We start from the raw sequence: 8,030 nt of genomic DNA, 5'->3' as shown, positions 1-8,030 counted from the left end.
GTGAATGTTATCCTTTACTTTTTAAGGTCTACAAATTTGTTTGTTAATATGTTTTAGCCAGAAAGAATATTATATAAGTATACCAACATCCACAGGTTCTAATTATTAAAACTAAATAAACTATATATTATAGTTTAATATATAATTTATTAAAATTACACTGTATTATATTCCCTCAATTCATAGATAAAACTGTTTTTTATAAATTATAAATATTTTTTTTTATAAAATATTATCTTAAAATATAGCAATTTAAGAGATCAATTTTTTATAACAAAAATAAAAAAATGTTCAGGATAGTATTTTTGTCTCAAATAATTCAGGGTTACCAAAAAACTTATATCCTGGAAAAACCTGGAATTTGACATTTTAGGCTTAAAATAACCTTGAAAACAAGAAATTTTAGAAAAAAAAAGTAATTTTGAACAAAAATATTTAAAAGCATGGAATTTTGATAACATTTATATGTGAGTAGTAAAATTTTGAACTAACACAAAAAACATTGCATAGAAAAAGATATTTTGTCAACATCAAAATTTTTTATTACTTAAAAACACATTTTAAGAATCTTTAAGATATCTATACAATGTTAATATCTTATTATTAAACTAAAAATAGACATTAAACTTGTATTTTTAAAAACCTTAATAAATTTTGAAAACCTGGAGAAAATTTTTCAAAAACATTTTTCAACCCTGGAAAGGCAACCACAATAAACATAAATTTTTACATCCCATATTGACCCTATTGTAGTCTTCATATTTAATCTGCTATATCTCAAAAATTTGTTTAAAAATAATAATATCATAAAACTAACTTGTAGCTTAGTTTATACTATACTATACTATAGAAGATCAAGTTGTGAAAAATTTATTATTTATTTAGCAACCCCTAACCCTCAAGTTTAATTTATCACATTAGTAAAAAACATTTATAAAATTAAACTAAATGTTACTAAATAACTCATAATAATCAGAGTTTAACTTAAGTAGTGGTATTTTTATTAAATTTTTCGCTCAATTAATTTATCATATGCATTTCAAACTAATTTTGAAAATATAACCTGTTATTGTTAAAAACTTTTTTTTTCTATACTTATTATTTATTATAATTTATTTATTATTTTGTAGTTGTAATGTATATAAATATATGCCACTACTTTTAAAGCTTAGAATCTATTTTTTATGAAAGTGTATCTCACTTTCACAGTCACACACTTAGGGAACTCAGGGAATTTAGGGAAACTCAGTAAACTATCAAGTTAAAAAAAAATATTAAGAATTTTTGGGAGTTTTAACTTCTTTTTTTTAACTCGGGCAATTTTTGTTTTTTCTAAAAATTTTCAGGAAATTTTAAGAATTTTTAAAAAATCTCAAGGAAAATGTTTTATAGGTCTAAAATGAAATTTAGTTACTCCAATTTCAATATTTTGTTAAAAAAAGTTAATTTTATTTATTTTTAAGTGCTTATTTAGAACTTTTTTAGCCTTGAAATTGAAATTAAAATATTCTTAGAACTAACATTGTAAATTTTTAAGAAATAATAAAAATTTTAAGGGGTTAAAAAAAACTCAGGAAAACTAAGGGAAGTTTAAGGTTACTCAGGTCACTCAGAGAAGATTTTTTGACTTGAAGAATGGCAACACTTGTATCTGCACTTAGTTTAAAAAAAGTTTAGATATATCTTATTATATTAAAAGTAGTTATATATACATCAAAAAATACTTAAATTTTAATAAATTGTACTGAAAATTGTTCTAAAACTTTATTTAAAATTATAAGCATGGAGGCCACTTAACCTAGAATATTGAAAAACCTGGAGTTTCAGAAACTTTTAAAAGACCTGATATTCAGAAATTAGAACCAAAAAAGTATTGTATCAATATTGTAAAATAATTAAAAAATTGCCAGAAAAATTATCATTTTTAAAGAGTTATTTTTAATAAATACTAAAAGGTTATGTACATATATTTAGTCAACAAATTCTATGAAAACAAAGCTTCTTTGTTGTTTTTTGACGATTAAAAAAAATCTCAGAATGACTCAAGAAAGTTTAAGGCCATTCAGGGTAGTTTTAAATTATTCAGGGTATTATTCTTGTCTTTAAAAAAGCCAAGCTACCAAAAAACCTGAAAACCTTAAAAAGCCTGGAAATTAACATTTTAGGCTAAAAAGACCTTGAAAATGAGATATTTTGAAAAAACCTGGAATTTTTAACAAAAATCACTAAAAACCTGAAATTATTAGCAAAAATGACTAAAAAACCTGGAATTTTTAACAACTGTTATATGTGAGTATTAAAATTATGATTTGACACAAAACACATTGCATAGATAAAGACATTTTGTCAACATCAATAATTTTTATTTTTCAAAAACACATTTCAAGAAGCTTTAAGATATCTATACAATGTCAATATCTTATATTTAAACTAAAAACAGACACTAAATCTGTAATTTTAAAAACCTCATAGAAGTTTTGAAAACCTTGAGAAAATTTGCCAAAAATATTTTGCAACCCTGAAAAGGCAACCACAATAAACTTAAGTTTGTACATCCCATAAGGACCCTTTTGTACTCTTTATTTTTAATGTGCTATATCTCAAAAATTTGTTTAAAGTGATAATATCTTAAAAAAACTTGTAGTTAGTTTAAACTATACTAAAGAAGATCAAATTGAGAAAAATTTATATTTATTTAGCAAACCCTATACCCTTAAGTTAAATTTATCATATTAGTAAAAAATATTTACAAAATGAAAATAAATGTTTTTAAGTTACTCTTAACAATCAGAATTTAGCTACAGTATTGTTTTTTTTTTTAATTTCCGCTTAAACAGATTTACATATGCATTTTCAAACTAATATTAAAAATATAAATAGTTTCTGTTAAAATCTTTTTTCTTCTTCAAGTTATTTTGTAGTTGTAATGTATATAAATATGTGCCACTGCTTTTAAAGCTTAGAATATAATTTTTTAATGAAAAAGTATCTGCACTTAGTTTGAAAAAACTTTGAGTACTTTTAATCATATTTAAAAGTAGTTTTGCATCCATAAATACTTAAATTCTAAAACTGTATTTAAAAGTATATGTACGAAGGTCAGTTAACCTGAAGTCCTGGAAAAACCTGGAGTTTAAAAACTTTAAAAACGCCTGAATTTCATAAACTAGAATTAAAATAGTATAGTATAATTGTTGTTAAAAAGTTATAAAAATTATCAAAAATATTAATATTTTTTAAATTGTTATTTTTAATAAATACTAAAAGGTTCTAGTCAACAAAATTTTGTCCTATAAAAACGAAGCTTAAAAAGACATTAATTATTTAACGAATAAACTGTAAAAACCATTCTAAAAAGCTTCTGTTGACTAGTAGTACTGTTTTATTAGCTGATTTTTGATTAACTTCTTTATTGTTTGTTATTACTTTGAAATTCTAATAGCTTTTTATACTTTACCTGTGATGTTTCAAAGTAAAATAAATTTACAAGTACAAAGATTATTGACAAGTGATAACATTAGTTATATTTGATATTTACCTTTTGAATTTATTTATATATTTATTTATTTTCCTCATAACTATATTTGATATATTTGTATATGGACAACAAAAAAAGCGCTCAAAATGTTTGGTCCTATGACTTGGTGAACAAAGAACTTATAAGTGTTTAACTGGGTTTAAAGTCTTCCTCAGGATATATATATATTATTTTAAATGTGATTTTTTATTTGCTTATTTAAATTATTTAAAATATTTTGAGAACTAGGTGACTTAGAGGTTTGTATAACACTTTTTCCTTAAAACCAAACAAGCTTCAAATGTATCCATAACCGCACGCTGATTTTCGGGATTTCTTAAATTTTTCTTAATTATAGTCACTTCGTGGCCTTTCTTTAACAATTAATTCACCTGACTTGATAGCTGAAATTGCCCCAAGTGGTGATATTAGTTATTTAAGAAAACCAGGTCTAGCTAGGTACTACTAATATTGATCTATTACTAGTAAAAAGATGTTGTTTTTCATTATCTTACATATATGGAAGGTTTTATTTAATTAATATAATATATTCTGATAAAAACTTACAATCTACGTAAAATAATTTGTTGTACTATATTTTGTGATAAACAATAAAAATCCTTAGTCAGTCAAGTTTAGTATTTTTAATTTGATTCAAGTTGTGTATCAGTATATTTATACAGTTTTTTAACAAGTAAAACTTTTTTTTTTCACACTTACTAATTCATACTAATTAGTACAGTTTTTTATCTTAAACTCAGCTTTGAACTATAAATAGACCTAAAAAGCGTACTTAAAAAACCTAGATAGATTCGAAAAACCTGGAAAAAATTTCCCAACAAAGTTTGGCAACCCTGATTCTTTCTTTAACTATTAAGAAGAAAAATAAACAAGAGGTGTAAATAACTTGCATTAGAGGCGGAGTTTATTATCCAAGAACCTTAAAAAGATTCAGAATTATTCAGGACAATTTAAGGCAGGTAAAAAGCAGTGTAATATTTACTCAAGCGTGTAATTGTTATCATGTAACAAATAGAACTTTTATACGCTTCAGTGCTCAATTGACATGACAACTATTGGCATTTTGCCAACTCTGGTATAAAGTCACTCAGAGACTAGAGAATTATTTTTTAAGTCAAAGAGAGGCAAACATGTTAGATTAAAAGTTTGTTTAATATTCTTTACTTAAAATAGAAAATTTAAATATGGAAAAACAAAACTTTTGACACATTTCATTAGTTATATTTAAGTTTTTTATTATCCAGGAAACATTTTTCTTATCATGATAAGCAAAGATCTAGTAACTGTTTGTTTAATTAAGTTTTTGAGAAACTTTGACTTAAATAAAATTGTGTGTGAGTTAAAAATTTGAAGTTACAAATTCATTTAGTTTTATACAACCAAAATAGTATGCTGAATAATGTGAGCATATTTAAAATCAAGCTTAAAGAGCTGCCCGAAAAAATAAAGTTTTCCCAAATCAAATATAGTTTCTAACAAGTAGTACATTTAATAATTTTTGTACCTACTTTTAGGATAAGTTTAATGGCCAGTATTTTTATGTTAATTTGCTATACACAATTAACCCTAATTTGTGCAAAAAAATAGTTTGCTACCTGTTATAAGTTTATAAAATATATTTCATAAAGATAGCTAGTTCAAAGATAAAGATATGGAAAATTTGTCAATACCAATAACCAACTTTTAAATTTCATTAGTTAAATTTTTCGCTTGCTTAATTTTATAAAATAAAAAAAAGTTTTAATTACGAGAAGGCTATAAATTTATAAAGATAATTCAATTGTGTTGATGGAATTTTTAGATATTTTACTAAAAATAGATTATCTTATACACAAGATTTTTTTGTCATATATACAGGGTTGCCAAAAGAACTCGATTCCTTGAAAAGCCTAAAATTTTACAATTTCGGCTAAAAAAACTAGAATTTTAAACAAGAACTAAAAAATCTGGAGTTTTAAACAACTTTTACACTTTAAGTAGTATATTTCGTTTTGAAAATATATCATTGAGATAAAAACTTTTTGTCATTTTAATTTTTTTTATTAAAAAGAAATATTTAAAGTAGCTTTACAGTACCTTTTTAATGTTTTTATAATGTTTAACTCATTTTTTTACCTTAAACTAATAAAAAACCTGAGGGCTTGTACTTTATTAAATATAAAAAAAAATTTAGAAACAAAAATAAAATTTGGCAAAACCATCTAGCAACCCTAAAATTAGTTTATTGTGCAAGGATTTTTATTTGGTGAGTTTAAGCAACTTTTTGATTCTGTTTTTTCTTAAAAATTGTGCTTGATCGTCAAGCCATTTATCATTACTGCTGGAGAAAAATTAAAAAAGTACTTGTATTTAAAAGTTGAAAAATTTGCACAAACGAGGGAAAGATTTTTTTCAAATTACAACTCAAAAAACTGACAAAATGTTTTAATTACAATTTCAGGTATAATGTAGATAATTCGTCTATTAGTTTGTGAATACAGTTTATTGTTTAAAAAAATTTTACTCTTGTAGTTGGGGATGTAAATATTTCAAAAACCAAACTCTAAACAGGGTTCTAAAAAGCCTGAAAAAACTCGAACCTGATTTTTTTTTGTTTTTTTGCAATTTTGAACAAAAATCACCGTAAAACTTTGAATTTTAAACAACTTTTACAAGCAATAAGATTAAGATTTGACACAAAAATCTGTCATATAGATAAAAATATTTGACTTAATCAAACATTTTTTATTTCAATAAACACAATTAATTTAAGCTTCAATATTGTTATACTACTTAATACACCTTAAACTTATCTTTTTACTTTGAATTTATTTTAAATTAATAATATATCCTAAAACATTTAACTTTTAAAACCTGGAAAAACTTTAAAAATCTTGAGGAAATTTGACAAAAACATTTGGCAACCCTTTTTAAACAAATGTTTACACAATGCAGACGCTAGATTCCATGCAGCTAGGGACTAATTGTATATATTGACTGTCTTTTGGCTTCAGGGTTTATTTGTTTGATGTTATTTCAAAACACATTAACATACAAACAAGGTGGTAAGATTTTCGGTTGCGACTGACTGACGAATATTAGAAAAAAATTTAAGTCTATCAAAAGCTTATTGTATGGTAATCCTATAAGGTTTGATCAAACCTTGTCTTAACTCAAGTTTGTCTCACGACATAAAAAAGCCTAGGCTTAGGTTTTATGTTTTTTTCTTTAATTATTTTTCATATTTTATTTATACAGCAATATGAATTTCTTTTTTTTTCAATAATGAATACAAAAACTCTACCAACTTTTTCTTTAATATTTTATCATGAAAATTATCAGTTTTTTATGTTTTGCAGCATTTGTTTAAATATTGATTATTATGTCATCCAGTCAAACAAACAAAATCGTAGACAACTTTAAGCTTTTAAGGTTGAGAAAAACAAAAAGGAAATGTTCTAGAACTATCAGTGCTATGCCAAACGTATCGTCTTTGGATGCTTACAATAAATCGGTACACTGCCAAAACTTCAATATTGCTTCTGTAGATGACAATGATCATGAAACTACCGTTGCGAAACAAAGACTTCAAAAGGAGCTGAAAGAGATTAATTTAAGCTCATTAGGTTACATAAGCGCTTACTTAAAAGAAGACAACTTGTTTGAATGGGAAGCGATGATTCAAGGACCTGTAGGAACTCCTTATGAAGGCGGAACTTTTATTTTAGACTTGACTTTTCCGGCTGATTACCCATTCAGGCCACCGAAGATTACTTTTAAGACCAAAATATACCATTGCAATATCAACAGTGACGGTTATGTCAGTTTAGACCTACTTGGTTCTGGATGGAGCGGGGCTTTGACTGTACGAACAATATTGTTGTCAATTCAGTCGTTTTTCACCGACTGCAACCCTGTTGACTGTCTTGTGCCAGAAAGAGCAGCTCAGTACATCAACAATCGTGAAGAACACGACAGAGTTTGCAGGGAATGGACAAAGAAGTTCGCAACTAAAGAAGGTGATATGTAGTGACATCATTGAACAAAGTACTGCGACTTATTCGAACATTTGTATTTTATAACATTTAATGTTAAAGTTAATCTGTTCCTAAGTTGAGTAGTATTTCGATAGAATAAACTTTAGAGAAAACTAAATAATTGTTTCTTTAATATGTTGGTATTTGCAAACAAGGTTGCTTGAAATCTACATAACTTTTTTTATTGATAAAAGTTTGGTGATCTAGTAGCTTTTTATAATAATAGTCACAATGGCGGTTGTGGTCAAAAATATTTAAGATTTTTAAGTTTTGCTAAGCCTCGTTTTATGTTAAAACTATCTTTCAGGTTTATAAAGTATGCATTAGTTCAATTATTTTAGAAATCTTTAAAATTAGGAAAACTAAAACATGATGTATTTTTACAATAAATCTTTTAATTGTATTAGGGGTGTAATAAACATACTATAATAATCTTCGTAAAATTAGCTCTATAATGTAGAGTTATCTATTTAAGT

General features: G+C 25.0%; 1 pseudogene; it reads left to right on the top strand.

Moving 5' to 3' along the window:
* The first annotated feature begins 6,992 nt into the window (after positions 1 to 6,992).
* On the top strand, positions 6,993 to 7,547 carry LOC145832177 (ubiquitin-conjugating enzyme E2 D4 pseudogene; annotated as a pseudogene).
* The last annotated feature ends 483 nt before the right edge of the window (positions 7,548 to 8,030 follow it).

Source organism: Thalia democratica, chromosome 3 (assembly GCF_965202585.1).
Source record: "Thalia democratica chromosome 3, ktThaDemo2.hap1.1, whole genome shotgun sequence".
NCBI classification, from domain to species: domain Eukaryota; kingdom Metazoa; phylum Chordata; class Thaliacea; order Salpida; family Salpidae; genus Thalia; species Thalia democratica.
Note: the sequence above shows the minus strand (reverse complement) of the source record. Positions and strands in the feature narration are given on the sequence as shown.